At 47.9% G+C, this 14,006-nt stretch overlaps 1 protein-coding gene across 5 annotated transcripts in view; it reads left to right on the top strand.

Moving 5' to 3' along the window:
• Nucleotides 1-14,006, top strand: part of Dapk1 (death associated protein kinase 1) — a 161,033-nt gene that overhangs the window by 68,350 nt on the left and 78,677 nt on the right. Inside the window, exon 1 of one of the 5 annotated variants that reach the window (XM_063276330.1) lies at nucleotides 8,688-8,738. The exons of the other annotated variants lie outside the window; for them this stretch is intronic. The gene's annotated coding sequence lies outside the window, so the exon portion shown is untranslated. Of the gene's footprint in view, nucleotides 1-8,687; nucleotides 8,739-14,006 lie in introns of those variants that run through there. 5 annotated transcript variants of the gene reach the window in all.

The following is a 14,006-nucleotide window of genomic DNA, read 5'->3' as shown; positions in this document are numbered from 1 at the left end:
CAGTCGTTTTCTCTTTGTATCCACCGGAGGACTCCTTCCGGGAAGCCATCCCCCACTTCCCTGTAAAGCTTAGCTGAGCCAGTGCTCAGTGAGATCCCTTAGTAGTATACACATATGGCTTATGCACATCCTCCTGTGTACTTGAGTTCACCTTTGGCTGATATCTAATCTAGTGTAAATATCTTCTGTACTGTGTTGTTTAGAGAATGTTGACAAGCAGCCATTGCCTGTTCAGCATTAGTACAGCCCCACCCCAATATCTTTCTGTGGTTGACAGCAGCTCTGGAACAGATCCTCTAGATAAGTAGGCGGAAGAGAAGCTCAGGAGTGGTTGAGGATAGGAAGACAGATTCAGTGGTTCTCCTCCAAGGTCAAGACCATAGGCTTGCACGTTTTCTATGCAGCCGGTGGACAGTGAGTCATCTGACTTCCTGTTCAACCCGGGAAGTCAACAAAGATGTCTTGCAGGAATGAATGCACGGGCGATGCTCATCTCAAAGTCCCCTAGGTATATTCTGTTCTATCCATCCACCCACTCATCTACCCATTTTTCCCTCTCTCCCTTCGTGCATCCCTTCATCCTGCCATCCACCCACCCACCCACCAACATTTGGGTAAGAATGTATTAAGTAGTCTCACCTAGCCTACTTCAAGTCTACAAGCAACTGCTTGGAAGATCTGGCTTGTAAGGAACAACAGGGATGTAGTGACACGCAACTGTGTAGAGACCCAGGGATGGCCTCACCTGCAGCTTTTGCCACAGATGAGATGGGATGGAAACCATGTAAGAGCGTCTGCCAGTGAGCAGGCACATCTACTCGAAGGTAATGGGGTGTTGGAGATGACGTGGAAGAGAGCTGAGCAGAGGAACTCCTTACCCCTGGCCCAGCCAGAGACCTTCCCAGACTGTACCTCTTATTTCCCAATTTCGAAAATAGGGAACCAGGGAGGGCAGCGGTTGGTCAGCTCATTTTGGGGATGTGGTGAGTGGGATGATGGCCCCGACATTGCTTTCCTCTTAACGTCTGGAATCTCTGAATAAAAGGCTTTATATGGAAAAGGGACTTCACAGTGTGGCACAGGGTGGTGACATGGGCTGGAGGCTGAATGCAGAAGTAGTTCTTGGTGTTCTGCCCTCCTAAGTATAATTTTGCCCCTTTGACCTTTTACCTCAGCATTTAGTTCGGGAAGTAGAATCTCCACGGTAGACGCACAGAGAGTGCGTTTATTCTCTCCTTGGTCTTCTTTTCTCTGAAGGAGTTTTCCTGTCTACACCACTAATGTTACAGTTTGAGGCCAGCCTGGTCTACACAGTGAGGTCCAGGACAGCCAGGCTACACAGAGACCTTGTCTAAACAGTGTCTGTGAGGTTTTTTCAGTCGCCCAGCTCTTTGTGATGTGCATCATTTTGGTGTCACGAGGCTTCTGAGAAAAGGACATGTACCTCGAATCAGACAGAATTTAAGGACTAAGCTTCCAAACAAGTTCCCTGAGGTTTTAGGGGGAAGCAGTGCTGAGCTGGGGTTCTGGAAACTATCATGAGATGCTGGATGGATGTGAATATGTGACTATTACTAATGTACATGGTCCCTGCTCAGCCGGGTGCCCAGTTTAATGCAAATACAGATTACAAGGACCTCTGTGGACCCGCAAACCTCTTAGGTATAGGCAGCAGGAGGAATTGAACTCATGACCCAGTTAGGTAACAACCAGGGAGCTTAGCCAGATTGGGTTGCTTCTCTCTGCTAAGTTTCGGTCCCCCTAACCACTTTGAAAGTCCATCTTCCCGAACTCCTGCTGATTACCTCTACCATTTATTGTGACCCGAAGAAACCCGTGGCCCCCAGAGGAGTGGCAGTTGCTGTTTTTGGATTTCTCCTGCCTGTCAGAGAGGAGAAGCTGAAATAGTCATTGGTGGTGGCTGGCTGGGGGTTACTTGCAACTAGTTTTGAGGGCACTGCAGACAAGTAGACTAGTTTACAGGCAGATGTCTGTTCAGGGCCACAATGACTGTGGTTCATATTCTCATTCTCTCTCTCTCTCTCTCTCTCTCTCTCTCTCTCTCTCTCTCTCTCCCCCCTCTCCCTCCCTCCCCCTCCCCTTAGTTAATTTTACAAAGGACAATATCTAGAAATAACAGTGTGCTTTCATGATACATTAACAGAAAGGTGGCCCCTGAGGCTGCTTTGGAGGACCTGATTCCCCTTTTAAGCTTGGAAATCATGTGTTCATGTGTAGTTATGACCAGGTGGAACTTGACTCCTTCTCCTGTCTCCCCCCAATTCCCTGTGGGCCCTGTGAAAGATAAGCTGTTCTGGGTCAAAAGCGACGTGCTCACATGACCGGCCCACATAACAGCTAGCCGCAGAACTCAACTGACTAAACTGGCTTGGAAATGAGGAGAAACTTCTCTCGCCGACCTGCCATGAACAGGTTAGCCATTCATCTTGAGGCCGGCACCTGGCAGAGATCACGTGCCCTGCTCCCGGGTCCTGTGCAGTTTTAGACATTATTTGTTCTTGTTTTTCTTTTATTTGAGATTCTTGGGCTTAAAATAATAAGTGATCTTGACTGAGCGGTACCTCAAATAGAGAGTCATGCACTAAAACAAACAACCCACTAACCTTAAAAACAACAATGGAAAACCCAGAAGGGCTTTAAGGCTACAGTGCTTAAAGGGATCAACCTTCTGTTTTGACAAAGGTTTGTGCTGCTAGAATGAGGGCCGGTACCAGGAGGGGACTGCTCTACCCTTCCCTTAATGAGCTGGAGTTGTCAGTGACGCCAGAACTATTGTCTGTGGAACAAGTGGAAGGGTTGTTGAAGTCTTGGCAGCTTTTGAGATTGTATCAAATGATTTAAAGTCAAGAGGGTCATCGGTGGGGCCAAGAGAGGTCACAGGTGAAATGTTAAAAGGTTAGGTATTCAAGAAAAGGTCATCATTAGCAATCACAGTCCTGTCACTGGGACACCCAGCCGGTGGGAGGGAGGGGATGGACATTTTGTGACAGCTCTCTCTTTGCTCTTGATGAGCAAGCCCTCAGGAGATCAGGAGTGCTGGCCGGTGTAAGGCAGACTCCCAGTTTGGTTGCTTTTGTCATATTTCTCTGTGGCTCTTCTGTTTCTCCTTACTGCTGCCTCACATTCTCAGCTGCCCCTACTTCTAGTCAGGTCTTTCTGTCAAAAGTGACTTCAGGCTGCCTGTGGTTCAGCACAGCAGCTGTAAACAGCGACTAGAACCCGATGCCCTTCTTGCAGAAGTAGTTGGTCCCTGCGAACTCAGAACTTTCTCTAGGTCAGCTGTGTAGATTTAGGCAGTGTTGAAATGGTGTGTCCTTTGCATTCTGTTTGTGATTAGAGAGAAGGGAAGAAGCAATGGAAAGAAGAGGAGAGACTTTTGTGAGGTTACTGTTCTCAGTGAGGAGAAGGCGGAACCATGTGTTACTTTACAGATTTCCCTTTTCTGTGATGTTTTAGAGAACTGGTCGCTCATCACAGTGAACCAGACAGTGTTCACCGAATGACTGCATACCGACAGCAGTTCACGGATCTGGTTCAGGGATCACGGCAGGTGCCTTGGATGTTCCTCAGCACGCTGGGCACGGCATTAGCGGTCCATGACTGCTGGCGTGGCAGGTTCAGTGCTCCCATGCCTCGGGCTAGTTCTATCTCTAGAACTTACACATGTGTGCTCTTTAGCCCAGCCCTGGCATAGCTGGATCCCTGCAGCTTGATGGCCAGTCAGCTTAGCCTACTTGGTGAAGTGGTTTGAATAAAGGTGGCTCCCATAGGTTCATATAGGTATGGCCTTGTTGAAGGAAGTGTGCCACTGTGGGCAGGCTTTGAGGTTTCAAAAGCCTATGCCAGGCCCAATCTCCCTCTCTCTTGGCCCGTGGATCAGGATGTCCTTCTCAGCTATTGATCCAGCACCCTGAGTGCTGCCATGCTCCCACCATGCTTCCCACCCACTGTGATGCTAATGGATGAAACTTCTGAAACTGCAAGCACGTCCACAGTTTTCTCTGGTAAGAGTTGCTTCACTCACAGCAATAGAACGAAGACCAAGAAAACCATGTTCCAAAAAAGAAAATAGTGGGTGATACCTGAAGTTATTCTGTAGCCTGCACACACATGTGCACACACAGAGGCATGCACACCTGCATATATGTGTACCCACATAAATATGAACAAGCATATGCACACAAGGTGCGTGATGCAGGGAGAGAGGACGCGCTTCCCTGTGCTGTGAAACTTGCGCCTAGAGATTCTCCTGTTAATCCCACTGTTAGTTCTCATGGCTCTGCTTCAGGCATCAGAATGCCTGCTTCCTCTTCCTTGACCACCTCAGAAACTTCTCCACACGCCCTTTCTCACTTCTGCTGTCTCGTCTCAGGATGAGAAAAGAGGTGGGTATGATGGTGATGGAAATAAGGACATCTGGTAAACCTCACCTAATGTTTGGAATCAAACTTTCAAAACTGTCTGAATTCTAACGTGCATCTGTTTCCACACTGAAACTGGATCCCTGTTTATCGCCTTATAGACTGAGGCGTGTGAACCGACGTCCTCTCTTTCAGAGCCTTACTCGAGTGTGCAGGGAACCAGTGGTGATCCCAACAGGAGTTGGCAGAGAAAGTTGTATGGAGACGTGGCATGGGCCTTCAGGCACACAAATGCTTCTTGCGGTGTGCCTCAGATGAGTTGACTTCCATGGGAAAGGTGGCAGAGTATATTTAAAAAGGAAACTGTCTCAGTGCACATAACAGAGCTTGGAAAAGTCACTTCCTTGTCTCCTAAAATTTGAGACATTTTTCTCCATGTCACAGCATCTTATTTTACTTATACCTGTCCCCTCCCAGCCCCCAATGCCACACTGGCTTTGTTCTTTCTTACAGTCACCCTTCTGCTTTTGTGTCATGCAAACAACACTCACTCACATGCAGCCCTCCACCCCTTCCTACCTCACATGTTTAGATTTCACATGAAATGTTCGTCTTCCTGAGCCTGGCTTATTTTGCTTAACGCCGCCTCCAGTTTCATTTTCCTGTCCGTGACACGATTTTCCTCCTTATTTATGGCTGATTACAACTCCTCCTTATGTAGGCACTACATTCCTTTCTCCGTTTACCTGTGCGGATGGATGTCTAGGCTGGTACTGCGACTTGACCCTCTGTGATTATTGCAATCGTGAGCATGGCTGTTCGTCATGTGGCCTGATGACTTGAATTTCTTGAGAGATGTCCCCAGGAGTGTGATAGAAGCTTTTAAAATGTTTGCTGCGTTGCTGTGTGTGTGGGCATGCCTGTGTGCCACATCAGGCCTGTGGAGGTCAGAGGACAGCTTGCAGGAAGCTTGTCTCCTTCTATCCTGTAGATAGATGCACTGGAACAAGCCCAGGCTGCAGGCTTGTGCAGAGAGTGCCTTTGCCTGCTGAGGCCTCCTGCTGGAATAGTAGTTTTTTGAGGAGCCTCCAATCCTGATTTTCAAAGTAGTCTTGCAGGTTTACACTCCCACCAGTGGTGAATCAGGGTTCCTTTTTAGTCACACTTCCATTAGCACTTGTGACCATTTGTTCTTGGTAATAGTCGTTCTGACTCGGATGAGATGGAATCTTTTTTTTTATTAGATATTTTATGTATTTACATCTCAAATGTTATCCCCTTTCCCAGTTCCCCCCTTTCCCGTTTCCCCCCTCTCCCCTCCCCCTCCCCCTGCTTCTATGAGGATGCTCTGCCTCCCACCCACCTACTCCCACCTCACTGCCCTGGCATTCTCCTACACTGGGGAAATTGAGCCTTCCCAGGACCAAGGGCTTCTCCTACTGATGCCAGACGATGCCATCCTCTGCTACATATGCAGCTGAAGCCATGGGAGATGGAATCTTAATGTAGTTTTCGTTTGACAACCAGGGGTGTTGATCATGGTGTCAAGTGGTTCTTGGCCATTGGTATTTATACTTTCGGGAATTGTCTGTTTAGCTCATTTGCCCATTTATTGATTGTTTGATCTATTTTATATCTTAGTTTTTTTTTTTTTTTTTTTTTTTTTTTGGAGCTGGGGACCGAACCCAGGGCCTTGTGCTTCCTAGGCAAGCGCTCTACCACTGAGCTAAATCCCCAACCCCTATATCTTAGTTTTTAATTTCCGAGTTCTTTATAGATTCTAGACGACTGTCCCCGGTCAGTTTTATAACTGGCAAAGATTCTCTCCCATTCTGCAAACTGTCTCTTCGTTTCCTTTGTTGATTTTCATCTATGTTAAAGAACATTATATCCTAGGTGGACAGCCTGGCTCTCCCAGACCCTTGCACTTCCCCTCTGGTGATTAAGGTGCTGAATTAGCTGTGGTTTACATCCCAGCTACCTCAGAAAGCTCTCGTCTACTTCCCATCTATAAATACTGTGCTGTCCCAGTTTTATATTATAGCTATAAAATTAGCCTCGGGCTGTGTTGCTGTACACAACAGCTGACACTCGTTTGTAGCCATTGGGTACTTGAACTGTGCTGTGCTGTGAGTGCCAAGTGTGCACCAGACTCAAGCAACAGAGAGGGGGCAAAGGCCGGGCATGAGGGTCCGTGAGGTTGAGGAGGCTGAGGCTCTGTGAGTTAACGTCTTACCTAGCATGACACAGTGAGACCCTGTCTAGAAAAATAGATAGAAAGTAAAAGTAGAGAGAAATTAGACTCATAGTGTCTAAATGTGTAAGTCGCAGTATTTTGCAGTACTGGAATAAGATATGCTACTGACGTTAATCTGGCCTGTCCTTTCTGCTTCACTGAAGTGGGGGCTACAGCACAGACTGTCTGCGCTTGTGGCTTGTCGTGTATTTCTGTCAGGCAGCTCTGCCCCGAAGCCGGCGCATCTCTAAGTGTTTGTTACTTAAAACTTAAGTGTGTGTGTATGTCCCAGTGATGTAGGCTGCATAGCTGTCCTCCATTTTTCTACAATGAAATATGCCCATGCAAGTTTTCTAAATAGATAATTGACGTTACTGGGGACTTGTATAGGTTCATGTATATAGTGAATTAATTTTACAGTTAAGAGGGAAGTTTCAGGGGTTTTCTTGTGTGAAAGTTAATTGCATGCATTTAAGGGAGTCAGATTTTGAATGAGTGTAAAGTTTAATTCCATTTTACCCAGAGTCACTAACAGTGCCTGTTTTGAATCAGTCAGATAGTGACTGCATGCCCTGTTGTTCATCCACATCCATCTATCTATCTATCTATCTATCTATCTATCTATCTATCTATCTATCTATCTACTTATTATCTATCATCTGTCTATTATCTATCTATTATCTATCTATCTATCATCTATCTATCTACTTATTATCTATCATCTATCTATCTATTATCTATCTATTATCTATTATCTATCTATCTATCATCTATCTATCTATCTATCTATCTATCTATATATCTACTTATTATCTATCATCTATCTATCTATTATCTATCTATCTATTATCTATTATCTATCTATCATCTATCTATCTATATCTGTCTATCTATCTATCTATCTATCTATCTATCTATCTATCTATCTATCTATCTATCTATCACCAGGCCACATGAAGCCCAGGATGATTTTGAACTTCTGTTCCTCCTTCCTCTACTACTACGAAGTGCTAAGATGACCTCTGAACTCTGTATGCTGCTGTGGCTTGGTGAATACTACAAGCACTTTGCACACAGACCTTCATCCCAGCACTGACATCCAACTCTAGATATGATTCCAGTGCCCTTTCCACATTGCTTTCTGCTGTTTCTGTGTCTGTGTCCTTATAATATTCTAAGATGATGATGATGATGATGATAAAAATAATAAAAACTAATAACCCATCCAGCTATTGTTCTCTTTAGTGACTGGGCCTGTCAATCAAACAATAACACTAAGGGTTTGGGATTCTAAGGTCTGAGACCGAGTCGCCCACTCTGCCAGCACTAGAGTTTGCTGAGGTCAAAAGATGAGCTTCCTGCTTCCGTGTTTCATGGTTTTCGTCCTTGGTACAGGATTTGGAAGTTCTTGTACTGCTCATGTCTCTGCAAGTCACCCCTGTTCAGCATAGTGGCTTAAACAGGAGCTCCTAAGCAAGATGGCTTCTCTCACACAGCCTGCAATATTTCCTGTTCACACCAACAAGAACGGAAAGTGAGGCTTGGCTAAGTCTTGCTTCGGATGTCAGATTTTCTAACTTAAGCTATTCTCAGCACAACACTGCTTGAGTTTTTCCTGTTCCTGATAAATGCTTTTCCTGAATGATTCCCTCACAGCAGGTGATGACATCACCATTCCCTCACAGCAGGTGATTACATCATCCCCACCTGCTTGAGAAGTGAAGCCTTTTCTCTGGCCTTTGACGGTAGAGAGCAAGGAGGTGGGAACAGCCCCAACTGGCACCTTAGATGGGCTTTGTGTAGGTGATGTGAGGATCCTCAGCCTTTTCAAGACCACCCTGTGCTGGCCTAGGACACTAGGACCTTTGGCTCTAGAAGTGTACAGCTTTTGTGTGGGCCTGGGAAGCTGGGACTTCTGGACACTGCTGCTGATAGTGGCCAGTGTTACAGCTCCTGGGCACAAGGCCTTTGTCCCTCAAAACTTGATAATTTTCTGTGACTGTCTTGGTAGTCAGACTTTGCATTTCCGGTCACCATAGTTTTACAGATGTTTGTCTTTTCCAGCCTCAGCTGTCTGTCTTCTGTTCCTGCTATGGCGGCTTTCATCAGCCATCAGTCAGGTACCAACCTCACCACTGTGCAGCTTGGTCTGCCAGCTCTCACCTGCTACCACCACTGCCTGCTTCCCTGTCGCTGCTGCTACCTTTGTGGGTGCCTGCCCCTTTCTTTGATTAGTCCGGCCAACACTACGGGTCTTTTATTGACCCTGATGCTGCAACATCAGGGAGGCAGCCCACTCACTGCAGAACCCAGACATGTTGCTTAGGCCAATCACAGCGCAGCTCACATGCAAATGAAGGCTTGTGTTTGCACCAATCACAGTCTTGCTTCTAGTTTCTGTAACAGTTCCCTCTGCTGGGATATGGGGGAAGTGCTCTCTCTCAGGTCTAGATGGATACGGGTGTAGGTTCACCCAGGCCTGTGCTAGCAACATGTGTGTTATAAACTGAAACGGGCCTGGCCGAGCCCGTGCCTTCATCTGCGATTGTCCTGCAGTTTTCTTAGACATTGCAGTAAGTTCAGAATGGCTTTTGCTGGCAAAAGGGCAGTCTAGCTGCCTACTTGATGCACAGTCATTTTCTCTGAGGCCGCCAGGGCAGCAAGAGAGATTGCAAGAGCTAACAACTAGGGCGTCGGATTGACTCATTTGTTTGCAGTAAGAACTAAATGAATTATCACGAGTTCTTAAAATGATTTTGATAGATTTTGACCGTGGTCAGCTCCTTGCCAAGACTGCAGGAGAAGGGAAGCACCCTTCTCTGCCACAGTTTGTCATGGTGACAGGAAGCAGGCTAACAGGAGTCTCCTACGTGTGCTCACTTAAACATGTGCCAATCCCTATAAGTTGTCTTTTGCTACAAAAATGCTAGCCGTTTCCATTTGGCCTGTGGTGGATCCTGTGTCTGAACACTTGGTTCTCAGTGGCTGATATGGTGTTCGGGGAGGTTACCAACCTTTAGGAGACGAAGCCTTGCTGGAGGAAGTACATCCCTGGGAGTGGGCTTGAGAGTTTATATCCCCGTGCCTCTGCCGGTTCACCCCTTTGCTTCCTGGTTGCTCTGAAGATGTGGTCTCTCAGCTTCCTGCTCTGGCTACTGTGTCTCTCCCCCTGCTATTGACTCTCTCTCTCTGGAACTGTAAACCAAAACAAACTCTTTGTAAGTCACTATTGGTCGTATGTTATTATGGCAACAGAAAAGGAACTCACACAGGGCCTGGTCGTGATCCTGGGTAGATTCTTTATGAACCCTGCCTCACTTGGTCAACCGGAAGTTATATGCCGTCACTCTGGGAAGGCCGCTGGGCTTGCTCAGCCCCCGTTTTAGAAGTTGTCACAAACTTAATACACACCGTTGCTTTTGTTTTTCTTTACAGTTTAGCTTAGGATGTTTATGCTTGTCGACACTCGGTTCCTCAGAGTAGTAATATTGCCAAAGTGTCCCGTCTCCTGTCTGCGGAATTTACAGTTACCTCACAGCTCTCGCCATTAGCCCCATGTGTGTAGGGATCAGATCCCTGGGGTGAGGTCAGTCCTCCCGGCAGGCTTCCAGAGAGTTCTGCTTGCAAGGAGCAAATGCCCAGGCTTTCAGGGAGCTCTGGTTTCTCTTTCACTGATCTTCTTTCACATTTATCAGAGTGGCTCTCACTTCAGTAACTCCAGCAGGGAGGGACGCTGTGTGCCAGACTTGCCTCGCCTGGCCTGAGGTGACCTGCTCAGTCCCTTCCTACCCCTCGACTTCCTCTGTGGGGTGAGTCCCACCTGACTTACAGATCCATAGATATCACCTGAAAGGACCTGGACGGGAGCTCTGGAAAGGATTTGTCCTGGCCATGCAGACAACCTGTCAGCCCCTGCAGACCTGATCCTGTGGCCTCAGTGCCCAGAGCAGGTCAGCACAACACAGCGGAAGCTTTGCGCGTGGGTGCCTGAATCTGCAGAGCTGTATTGATTCACACAGAGCATGTCTGAAACACACCGGCCACGTGGCTGTGCTGACAGCCACGCAAGGGTAGGTGTGCTCGAGTGTCTTCAAGTTACCCATGCCCAGACTCTTTACCACCATGGGCCCGACCTTTATAGGGCATGATGAAACTAACTGTTCTCCGTGGGACTCTCCGTCCCAGGTCCGGCTGTAAGAAGAGCTCACAGGCAAACTCTTTTGACCTAAAAGAGAGGGAACAATGAAAATTGACACCTTCGTTAGGTCTGCTCCTGTTTTCCAGAATAGAGCAGGGTAATACACTAAGGGTTCCCATGATTTTTGTAAGTCGTGTGTGTGTGTGTGTGTGTGTGTGTGTGTGTGTGTGTGTTATGTGTATATGTGAGTGTGTATGTGTGCGCGTGCACCCCTATGCTTGTGTGCCAGAGGAGGATGTCACATGCCCTGTGCCTCAGTCCCTTGAGACAGGATCACTCTCTGCCCTAAGTCCCCTGAGGCAGGATCTATGACTGAATCTGGAACTCACTGTTTTTCCAGTAGGCTAGCTGCCCAGAAAGCCTCCATGGACATCCCGCCCCCAACCTGTTCAAACGCTGGGGTTCCAGGCATCTGCAGCCATTGCCACCTTTTAGTTGAGTGCTGAGAATCTGAGCTCAGGCCCTCATGTTTGCACAGTGCTCTCACCCACCGAGTCCTTTCACAGCTCTTCAGGCTGCTTCTTAATCTGCCTCTGAGCTGCGTAGACACCGACAGCTCCCTCTTCCTTCTAGTCGATTGCTCTCCATCTTGACACTGGGAAGAAGTCTGACTTTTGTCCTCCTTCTATTGGAGTAAGGAACTTAAGCTGAGCGCCTGGCAGGTTTCTGCTCTCTTCATGCAGACACAGGAACAGTGCTCCCCCCCCCCCCCAGCACCCTGCTGAGTTCAGAGCAGATTGTACCTTCTGGCCCAGTTAACTTTGTCCCAGTAGCTGTCACTGTGATCAAATAATGGGAAGGGCTCAAGGGATTAACACGGTGAAGTCAGAATAGTCAAACAGCCCAGATCCCAGTGGCTGGAATGTTATCTTGAGGCTGGAAGCCCCAGTCTCTGTCTATGCGATGTGATCATGGCCGCCGAATGATGGCGGGATGATGGCGATCTGCAGATGCACCTTCTTTCTTTTTTTTTTCTTTTTTTGCATTTTGCTTTATTTTGATTTGAGATCAACTTTTATTTCTTTTAAAATTGTTTCATTTATTTACATCCCAAATGCTACCCGCTTTCCCTGCCCCTCCAAGAGTTCTTCACCCCATCCCTCCTCCCCTTTGCCTCTGAGAGGGTGCTCCCCCACTCCCAGTTTACTCCCCGTCCCCCTTCCCTGGGGCATCAAGTCTCTACAGGATTAGCGCAGATGCACTTCTTTACAGGACATTGCTGTCTTACATAAAACTAGACTTGGTGTGTGACTGTACCGTGGCGCTTACTGTATCTGGAGATGTTTGGAATGTTGCCTGATTATTTGGTCCACCGGAGACCCAGTTTGGATTGTGTTAAGTGACAGTTTGCAACAAGAGAAGAGCAGAAAGAGCTCCAGTGCTGTTAGGTCTTAGGGTTGATGCTGTTCACAGTGGGCGAAGGTCCCACCACAGCTTCCAGCTCCCTAAGAGACCTGCCGTCTGTACATCCAGTCTTTGAGCATTTAGGCGTTCTCTTGGGTTGAAACGTCTTAGACATCCCTGTGGGCGGTAAATCCCTGAACTGTCAGGACCTTATCTGAGCCAGTATTGTTTACTTAGGCAGTGAGTACCCAAGGCACAAGAGCCTAACCCGGATTAAAATAGCAGTGTGAGCTGGACAGGCACGGTGGTGCGTACCTGTTGTAAGCCTGACAGGTATGGTGGTACACGCTGGAGATGAACAGGATCATAAGTTCAAGGCCAGCCTGGTCAACATAGAAAGACCCTGTATCACACCAGAAATAAAAAAAGGGCTGGGTGACGGTTAGCTCACGGGTATTGAACAAGGGCCTAGCTTCAATCCACAGTTACTACCAACAAACTCCCCCTCAAAACCAAAAACAAATAGGTCTGTAGGACAGCTTGGCCGGCATCCAGCACGTTTCTGTCTCTATTCTCTTCATCATAGTCTGTTCTCAGATGGCACCAGAAATATCTAGCACAACTGGCAAGTCAGCCAGAAGGGAATGGCTGCAGACACTGCGCTATGGTGAGAGCCCCGTCACCTGAGACTCATGGATTTACCTTTCCCCAGGACAACCCTTTGACCTCCTCTCCCAAGCCAGAAACAGCCCAACATCACTTTCTAAGGCACCAGAGCCCCAGCAGGATCCGTACTAGTCCTGGCATTTTCCACCCCCACCTTTCTGTTCAGCTCCACCCACGGAGGGGTTTGACCACAAGTCTACCCATTAGGGGTAGCCTCAGATGTGTTTTCTGCGTTCGGCCCTAAAGTCCGCAGTGGGCAGAGTACAGCCTCATTTCCAAAGAGCTGACTGTGCCACTGGGAGAGAGGACCTGGCACACCTACAGAATGCTGGGCTTACATGCTCCAAGTCTTAAAAACCCATAACTTTTTGAGGGTTTCGTGGATAACAACAGCCTCGAACGAAGGAACCAGCACACGCTACGTCCTGTTGCCTGTGACAAGGGCCAAGCCTAACCCTGCAGCAGCAGCAGCCTGTCAGGACTGCCTGTCAGATTTCCCTAAACTTTCTCCAAGTCTTCTCACGAACTCTAGACTCGTTCTTCCAGATGGATCTGGAAGTGTCCTTACGTCTCCAACGGAAAACAGGGGGCAGGTGATTAGGAGTCCAGGCCTATGTGGGCTACACAAGAGGCTGTCTCTAGAAACCGGCAACCGACCGAACAGCAATTCCGAGGAGGGTGCTTTGGCCTCCCACCAGTTTCCTAGATTCCACGCTGGAGGTCCAGGGTGTTCTGGGTCTTCTGCAGAGTGATGCTGTCTTTAGGATGCTGATGCTCCCAAGGGACCTGCATATTCCCTGCTCCCCTCCACTGGCTGAGTTACTTGCATGCACGCTCCCACCCCTCCACCCCTGACCTTGGCCTTCCTGGGGTTCCCTGGGTGACAGGATACTGTTGATCCACTTGGGAAGCTGTGTCTCCCTGTGTCATGGCAACCTGAGCTGCTTACGCATAAGGAAACCCATGCTTTCCAGGTCATTTTTGTGAGTCCCACAACAGTTCAAATAGTTTTTTTTTCCCCTTCTTAACAATGAGAATTTTAAAACTGACAAGCTTTTCATCTTGCTGATGTGTACCCTGAGTGCTTTTTATTGTAGCTTCTTAATGGGGAGGCAGAGAGAGTGGTTCCCAGTGCGGCCCTTGTCAAGAAGGTGTTCCAAGGGAATGGGTACCACCCGGG

This window comes from Rattus norvegicus, chromosome 17 (assembly GCF_036323735.1).
Source record: "Rattus norvegicus strain BN/NHsdMcwi chromosome 17, GRCr8, whole genome shotgun sequence".
In the NCBI taxonomy this organism is placed as follows: domain Eukaryota; kingdom Metazoa; phylum Chordata; class Mammalia; order Rodentia; family Muridae; genus Rattus; species Rattus norvegicus.
Note: the sequence above shows the minus strand (reverse complement) of the source record. Positions and strands in the feature narration are given on the sequence as shown.